The sequence below is a fragment of the Apteryx rowi genome, unplaced genomic scaffold (assembly GCF_003343035.1).
Source record: "Apteryx rowi isolate R43461 unplaced genomic scaffold, aptRow1 scaffold_0, whole genome shotgun sequence".
In the NCBI taxonomy this organism is placed as follows: Eukaryota; Metazoa; Chordata; class Aves; order Apterygiformes; family Apterygidae; genus Apteryx; species Apteryx rowi.
Window position 1 is genome coordinate 12,189,310 of NW_020447195.1, and position 8,881 is coordinate 12,198,190.

Here is an 8,881-nt window from a genome sequence, read left to right on the forward strand (position 1 = left end):
CGCTGCCCTGCTCCGCAGCCCACGCCGGCGCCTGCCCCCCGATAGCGGCACGGCCGAGCATCGCGCCGTGCCCCGACCACTGCGACAGCGATGCGGGGTGCCCCACGGACCAGAAATGCTGCTTTACCGGCTGCGGCCTCGGCTGCGTGACACCGCTGGGAAACAGCAGCGACAATTTCCCCCCCCCCGGCCAGGCGGACTGGAGCCCAAGTCAAGAGGAGCCGACGCACCCGGGTGACGAGGGGCAGAGGGACCTGCTGTGGGCGGGGGCCCCTCCAGACTCCTTCGCGCCAGACCCTGGGGCTCAGCAGCTCTGCGGATCCTGCTGGGGGGCTGCCCGGGGGGCAGGACAGGCAGCAGGGAAGGGGTGCAGGCGGCAGGGAAGGGGTACACACAGCAGGAAGGGCTACAGGTGGCAGGGAAGGGGTGCAGGCGGCAGGGAAGGGGTGCACACAGCAGGAAGGGGCACAGGCGGCAGGGAAGGGGTGCACACGGCAGGGAAGGGGTGCAGGCAGCTGGGAGAGGGAGTTCAGTGATGCCATTGTCACGGTCAGCCTGGCCACGTGCTGGGCAGGGCTTGGCGCGGTGCCTCCTCCGCAGCCCCTGAGCCAGGTCTTCCCCTCCAAGCGGCCAAGCCCCAGCAGGGCCGCTGGCACCCGCCACCCGGGCTGTCCCTCCTCTCCGCGTCCCCATCCTGCGGAGGGACCCGCCACCATCGCCACTCTCCAGGGGGATGGATGGGGGAGGCGAGGAGGGCCAGGATCAGCGATCGCATGAGGAAGAGGAGCCCCCCGCGGCACTGGCGCTGCTCACCGCCTGATGTCTCCGCCGCAGGGAAGCCCGAGAAGCCGGGGAGCTGCCCGCGAGACTTCACGCGCTGCCTCCAACTGGAGACCCCGCTGTGTGCCAACGACTCCAGCTGCCCGGGCCGGCAGAAGTGCTGCCACTGGGACTGCCGGCTCCGCTGCAGGCCCCCGGCGGAAGGTACAGCAGAGCCCGGCACAGCCCCTGCCACAGCACAGTCCCCAGCACGGCACGGTCCCCAGCACGCCCCGCGGCCCCGGCTCTCTCAAGTGCCCTCAGTGACCGGCTCTGGGGCACAAGCCAGCCCCGCTCCCCCGCACCAGGCGGGCACAGGGCCGGCGGAGGGGCCCGGCCAGCGGCAGGGTTCCCGGTACTGCCGCGGGGATGCCGGCTGTGCGGCCGCCTGCTCCGGCTGCCTCACCGCGTTGCCCCCGGCTGCTCGATGTTGCAGAGAAACCCGGTGTCTGCCCCGTGGCTGTCCCGGAGGGGCTTTTCTATCCCTGCTCCTTCCAGTGCCTGGAGGACAAGGATTGCCTGGGGAATAAGAAATGCTGCCTCCTGGGCTGCGGCCCTGCCTGCCTGGAGCCGGCGCAGGGTAAGGGCTGCGCGGGTTCCCGTGGCTGGACCAGCAGGAAGCTTTGCAGCGCCCCGAGCGTCCCTGGGAGGGGACCAGCCCCACGGGGCTCCTGGCATGCAGCCGCAGCAGGCGCCAGCGCGGAGCAGGGAAGGGCGAAGGCGTGCAGCTGGGGCTCCCTGGGGACTCCAGCCCTGCACCGGCTCTGCTCCGCAGGCCAACCCGGCAAGTGCCGAGACGACGGCGACTGCCCCGACTCGCAGAAATGCTGCAACGGCAGCTGCAGCCCCCAGTGCCAGCCCGTGGCCCCAGCCGGTGAGCGGCGTTGCCGGGTACAGCACGGCTCGATGCCGTGGGCAGCCTGCCGGGCACGTGGGGCCGGGTCCTGTGCTGCCCGCAGACGGCATGCGGCCCTGCGGGACATCCTGCCAGGAAGGGGACCCAAGCCTGCCCTCGCCGCCGTGGCACGGCGCGGCCAGCGGGAGAGCTGGCAGCACCGGGTGCCACCCTGTCCCCGCTCTCACCGCCTCCCCCCCAGCGAAACCCGGTGCCTGCCCCGCCGGGCCCCCCCCGGGCAGCGCCGCTCCCTGCCAAGCCCCCTGCGCCCAGGACACCGACTGCCCCGGCAGCGCCAAGTGCTGCCCCCTGGCCTGCGGCCTGGCCTGCCTCGCCCCGCAGCACGGTGAGCCCGGCCGAGGGGACGGCGCCGCGGGGACCCGGGGCTCGCGCGGGGACCGGGGCCGGGCTCTGCCTGCCTTGCGCCCGGCAGCCCAGGCAGGCCCAGCGCGGTGCCGCGGGAGACAAGGGCCGCCAGCGGGTCTGCAGCTTCGGCTGTGCACGGCGCTGCTCGGACACACGCGCAGCATTGCCCAAACACATGCACCGGCACTGCTCGGACACATGCGCTGGTGCTGCTCAGACACATGCACGTTGCCGCTCAGGCACGTGCACGCACTGCTTGGACACGTGCACGGCATTGTGCGCTGGTGTGGGGAGGGCAGACGGTGAGATCCAGGCAACGGCGGGGACGCGGCGGGGACGGCGAGGCCACCCCCCGGCGGGGCCACCCTGCTGCATCTCACCTCCGCCTGCCAGCACCCATGGCCCCGGCCCCGCTCCGCGCTGCGGAGGAAGCCAGCCCAGCCCCTGCCACCGCGGAGCCGCGCCACCAGGAGCCGCGCCACCGGCGGCGATGCCACCACGACCGGGACTGTCCGCAGGCCGAGGCGTGCTGCCAGCACCGGTGCAGCCGGGAGTGCCGCGCGCACCGCCGAGGTGAGGGAGGCTGGGAACGGCCCCCAGCAGGAGAAACTACCCCAGGCACCTGCACCCGGCGCGGCAGGCCCCCGAGCGCCCCGGCGTCGAGCTGCGCCTGGGGCCTCCCCGGCACGCGGGGGCCAGCGCCTGCCCAGCCCCGCCGCTGCCTGCGTTGCAGAGCGGCACCAGCGGAAGAGCTGCCGCAGCGACTGGGACTGCCCACGCGCCGAGAGGTGCTGCGGGCACCAGTGCAGCCCCGAGTGCCACGCCGGGATGGAAGGTAGATGCCGCCGGACAGGGACCGAAGCCTGGCTGAGTCCTTGCTAACTCCTCACCCGTCCTGCCTGCCTCTCCGGGCTGCTTGCAGAGGTCCCCACGGCCGCGCCGGCCCAGCACGGGGGGGYGAGGTGCTGGAGTGACAGCGATTGCCGCAGAGGAGAGACATGCTGCGGCACCCGGTGCACCCAGGAGTGCGGTCCGCAGAGCGAAGGTGAGGATGCGCTGGGACGCCGAAACCCTGCGGAGCGCACCTCCGCCCCTGCCCTTTGCAGCCCCCTCTGCCCCTTCCGCTTCGCAGAGGGGTTTGCACCCGGAGCGAGGTGGCGGGAGGCACTGCTGCAGCCCCTGCGGCCCCCATGGCCACGCTGCGCTGCGTCCCCGCAGGGAAGCCCGGCTTCTGCCCTGCCAGCCCCGGGCTCTACTCCAGCTACGCCTGCGAGGCCAGGTGCCGAGGGGATGGGGAGTGCCCTGGGGAGCAGAAGTGCTGCCTGCGCGGCTGCGACTACGTGTGCCTGCCCCCGGCCCGAGGTAGGGCCGTGCGGAGCCGGGCGCTCGCCCACCACCGGCCCCCGAGCGGGACCCGCGTGCCCAGGGCTCGTCTCGCCGTAACGCGGGAAAGCGTCCGCCGGAGCCGCCTCCCRGCACCGGGGGCTGCGGGCTCTGGGCGGGGGGGACCTGCCACCCCCCCAGCCGCCCCCAACCTCTCTGCCCGCCGCTTTCCAGAGAAACCGGGCATCTGCCCCCTGAGCGAGGAGGCAGCGTCCATCACGCCCTCGTGCAAGGCCTCGTGCGCCGACGACCGGCAGTGCCCRGGGGACGAGAAGTGCTGCGATAGCAGGTGTGGCCACGTGTGCTTGGCCCCTGAGCGAGGTAACGGGACAGTCGGCGAGCCAGGGCTGGCCAAGCCACGGGCAGCCGGGCACGCTGAGCCGCAGGCAGCCAGGCACGCCGGCGCATCCGCGGGACAGGGCGCAGGGAGGTGCCGCAGCTCGGGGCCGGGGCTCAGCGCTGGGGCTGCAGGCATGGGGGCCGTGGCCAGCCCCACGGGGAGACGCTCGCCCCTGCCCCCTTTCAGACAAACCTGGCGAGTGCCCGAAAGTGAGGCCGCGGCAGACGTCTGAGCCGTGCGCGGAGGAGGACGCCTGCGTCCACGACAGGGACTGCCCCCGGCAGGAGAAGTGCTGCTTTGCCGGCTGCGCCATGCGCTGCGTCCGCCCAGCCAGAGGTATCTGGGGCGGCCGGGCCACAGCTCCCGCTCCAGCACGGCAGAGCGCCGAGTGCCTCTGCCAGGGCCGCCAGTGGGGCTGGCGCCACCAGGACCCCGTGCTCGCGCCCGCTCCCCTCCGCAGAGCACCCCGGGACGTGCCCTCCGGCGAGGCCGTGCCGGGAGCCGGGGCRCAGGCGCGACAGCCAGTGCCTGGACGACAGCGTCTGCCCGCGAGACGAGAAGTGCTGCGACACAGGCTGCGGCTGGCAGTGCGTGGCCGTGCCCAGAGGTAGGGCAGCACCGGTCCGGCCAGGCTGCGGGCTGGCATCCCACCAGGGCACCTGGTCACCCGGCCACCGCGTCCCTGCAGAGAGCCAGGACCCGGCCGCAGGGTGGTGCGTGGAGGAGTGCAGCACCGACGTGCAGTGTCCCCAGGGACAGAGGTGCACCAGCACCGGCTGCAGCCGCGTCTGCGTGGACATCCCCGGAGGTGAGGGCCAGCCGGCCCCCGCGGTCCCCGGAGCCATGGGACGCCTGGCGCGGCAGGGCTGCACCGGGGCGCTGCGGTGCCCCGCAGCCGGCTGCTCTGCCTTGCAGGGACGGTGGGAACGTGCCCCATCCCCCGGGACCGCGGGACCTGCCTGGACCTGTGCAGCTTCGACGAGGAGTGTCCCTGGGGCCAGAAGTGCTGCAGCAAYGGCTGCGGCCACGTGTGCATGCCGGCCTCCCTCGCAGGTAAGCCCCTGGCACYGGGACACGGCTGCACCCAGCAGGGATGGAGCCTGGAGCTTCCTCCGCGCTGAGCTGGCAGGAGCATCGCGGCCTCCCCCGCGGTGACCACTTGGAGCTGGAGCCGGATGCCGGGGCGGCTGAGGCTGGCTGTGCACGATGCTGTCCCGTCCCCTCCTGGCTCACGCTGGGACTCACTGCCATCCTTCAGGCCTTCCCATTACCACGTAAGTGATGAGCATGAACAGCCTCAGCTCAGAGCAGCCACGTGACTTTCCTCTCCTGCCCACAGAGAGCGACGCTGCTGCTGTTCCACGGCCCAGCGCCGGGCGGTGCGGGGAGGAGTGCAGCGTCGACACGCAGTGTCCCTGGGGACAGAGGTGCGCCCGCACCGGCTGYGGCCGCGTCTGCGTGGACATCACCAGAGGTGAGGGCCGGCYGGCCCCCGCGGTCCCCGGAGCCGTGGGATGCCTGGCATGGCAGGGCTGCGCCGCGGCGCCCCGCAGCCGGGTGCTCTGCCTTGCAGGGACGGTGGGAGCGTGCCCCGTCCCCCGGGACCGCGGGACCTGCCTGGACCTGTGCAGCTYCGACGAGGAGTGTCCCTGGGGCCAGAAGTGCTGCAGCAACGGCTGCGGCCACGTGTGCACACCAGTCCCGGGCAGTAAGGCGGCCGGCGGGGCCCGAGCAGGGGGAGCAGTGCCTGGGCGCACCCGGGGACCCGCGGCCCCGAGGGGGTGATGCCAGGGCCCCCCAACCCTTCGCCTGCTYGGGCGTCCACCCCGCTGTGCTCAGGGCTGTGCGGCTCCAAGCCGCCCTCACACACGGTCCCCCCGCTCCCGAGCGTTGCCGCAGGGGCCAGCAGCACCGGTGCTGAGCCYGACACCGCCCTTGGAGAGGCGTCCGTGGGGCGAGAGGGACCCRTGGCCCTGGCACGCAGCCGGCAGGCGCTGGGACACGGCACGGAAGGAAGGAAGCTCTCGCCAGAGACCGGCCCCGGCCCAACCTTTGCAGCCAGCCCCGGGCTGCGACAGTAGCTCCGGTGCTCCCACCCTGCGGGATCCCTGAAGCACATCCTCGTTTTCAGATGCTGCATGACAGGAGAGCGGCACGTGCGCGCCAGGAAGATGCCGATGCTGCGGGACGCTGGCCGGTCCCCTCCCCACAGCCGGCAGCAATAAAGCGAGCGTGCRCCCATCTCCCGCTGCCTCCATCTCTGCAAAGCTGGGCAGCCCTGCGGGAGCCCCGGGAAGGCCCCTGGCACGCCCCGGAGCAGCGCGGCACYGCACGGAGGGGCGGGATGGGACCATCCACGGTGCGGCCAGCCCCRTGGCTCAGCCCAGCCAGGGCATCGCCGGGACAGCCGGAGCCCCGGACATGGGTGGCACAGACGGGGCACACCAGCCAGCTGCCAGCCAGGAAGGGAGGGCGGCAGAGGAGACGGATGCCCGTCAGTGGGGAGACTTTTCCTCAGTTGCAAACAGGCTCGGTCCAACGTGGCTCTCCCTGAGCCGYGGTGCCAGGGTGCACCCACTGCTCCCACCACTGCCGGGGCACCAGGCTGCCCCTCGCTGAGCACGGCGCTTGGAGCCGCGGGGGCTCAGCCCACAGCGGGGGCTCAGCCCCAAGCACGGGCGCTGCAGTCTGCACCGGGGTCGCAGCCATGGGGCCAGCACTGCACCCAGTGCCAGACAGGCACAGACCTGCCTCGCCGGCCCAGGGATCAGAGTCAGCACTGGGGACCATCCCGTAAGCTGGGGTTGGGGCTCCTTCCCCAACATTAGCTTGCTTTAGGCCCCCATGTCATGGCTGCAGCTCAGGGCAGAGCCAGGTGGGCTGGAAACTGATTTAGACGCAAGCAGAAGCTGCACCGTGGGCAGCTGGGTCCGAAACCTGGAGCTCCAGCGCAGGGACCCTCATGGCCAGGCTCTGCRGCAGTGGGACCGTGGGTGCCTGCACCGCCCGGCCCCGGCGGCTCCGGCAAGGACACGTGGCCCTGGGGGGCCAGACTCTGCCTGCTCCTGTCCTGCTCGGGCAGAAAGGACAAGACCCAGACCTGCTCATCAAAGGACCGGTCCTTGTATTGACAGCTTCAAAGCCCACAGGAGAGGGCTGGGCTTCTCCGAGCAGGGCACGAGGGAGCAGGAGGGAGCAGCCGGGCTGGCATCATGCATGCCCATCACATGCTGCCCACAGGCAGTGCCCCTGCCCGCTGTGGCTGGCGAGCATCCCTGGGTGAGCCGTGGCCCCCAGCGYGGCTGCCCTGCGGCGAAGGGCGCCTGCCCGATGCAGCAGCGCCCACTGCAGCGAGCCCAGGGGGCTGGATCCCTGCAAGAGCGGGCATAGGKGTGTGCATGGAGTGTGCATGGGAATGCCCCCGGGGGCGTGCACGGGGTGTGYGTGGGGGGCATGCACAGGGATGTGGGCTGGCCGTGGCGCTCCCCAGCCAGGGCTATGGGGCACCTGGRACTGAAAGTCACGGGGATCAGGAGCGGGGCTGGGCTGAGCATCGGCTCCCGCAGGGCCGGGAACGGCCTGGCCATGCCGCTCGCCGGCAGGGCCCAGAGGCGCCATGGTCCCTCCGCAGCCGGCGCCTCCGGGAGCCAACCCCATCGGATCCCTGCYGGCACGCGGCTAGTTACCGACGTGCGAGCAGGCCTGGAAACATTCCCCCTTGGTCTCAAAGTTGTTCCTGTTCCCACCACAGCCGCCGTAAATGAACTCCTCGCACTGCTGGCTGGACACGTTGTAGAAGAAGCGGACGAAGAGAGCCTTGCAGTTCCCGCACACGGAGGGCAGGTAGCAGAAGTCTGCAAAGCCCAAAGGGGCTGAGATGAGCCACGGATGCRAGAGGACGGGGGCACCCTGCCGGGCTTGCGGCTCCCCAGCGAGGCGGGCTTTACACCCAGAAGCCCAGCAGAGCGGCTCGGTGCACTACCCCGTGCACAGGCCCCATCCCACCTACCATCGAGCCCTTCCCCAGCCACTCCCGGCACACAGCCAGCCRTCCCCGATCGCTGGGTTTACCCCCCCGGCGGCCGCCCCGGGCTGGGCACGCCGGCAACGCGCCCTCYGTCAGCGGCCGGGCCGCGGCCCCGCCGAGCCCTCACCGAGCACCGGCTCCTGGCACGTGTAGCCGCACTTGCTGGGGCAGCACTTGGTGGCACCGGGGCAGCCGGAGTCGCCGGCGCAGCGGGAGCACGAGGCGTCCTGGCGGCAGGAGCTGCAGTTCTCGTCCGGCGCGTTCACCACCTCCGGGAGGTGGTAGCAGTACCCGGCCTTCTCTGCGGGACAGAGCAGCTCAGGCCCGCGCTGCCCGGGGGCCCCGCAAGCCCGGCCGCGGCTGCGGCCCCACGCGGAGCGGCGAGACCCGGCCGGCGGCGCCCCCCGGGCACTCACCCGTCCCGGCCCCCGGCCCCGGCCCCGGCCCCGCTCCCCCTGCCGCGCTCGGGGCCGGGCCAGCCCGTGCGGGGAGGGGGAGCAGGGCTGCGAGCAGCGGGAGGAGGAGGAGGAGGAGGAGGAGAAAGGCGCGCGGCTCCATGGCGCTCGGGGAGCCCGCTCTGGGCCCCCGGCGCGGCGGGCCGGGATTTAAGCGCGCCGGCGGGGCGGAGGGACAGGGCTAATTCCTGCCGTGCGGCAACGAGCCGCGCCCCGGCAGGGCCTGGTCCCCCGCGGCCACCGGGAGGAGCCGGCCGCGGCATCCCGGCCGGCCGCGGCGCTCCCGGAGCCGGGGGGACCGGTAGGACGGGAAGGCGCCCGGCGCGGGGCCCTCGGGCGCTCCGGGCACGGCTCGGCTCAGCTCCGCTCTGCACGGCACGGGGCTGCGCTCTGCACGGAGCTCGGCTCTGCACGGAGCTCGGCTCGGCTCGGGGCTCGGCTCGGGGCTCGGCTCTGCACGGCTCGGCTCTGCACGACATGGAGCTCGGCTCAGCTCACCTCCGCTCTGCACGGCACGGAGCTCGGCTCGGCACGGAGCTCGGCGCCGGGAGAGCGGGGCCGCGGCCGCGCAGGGGGCCGCGCCGCCCCGCCGGCTC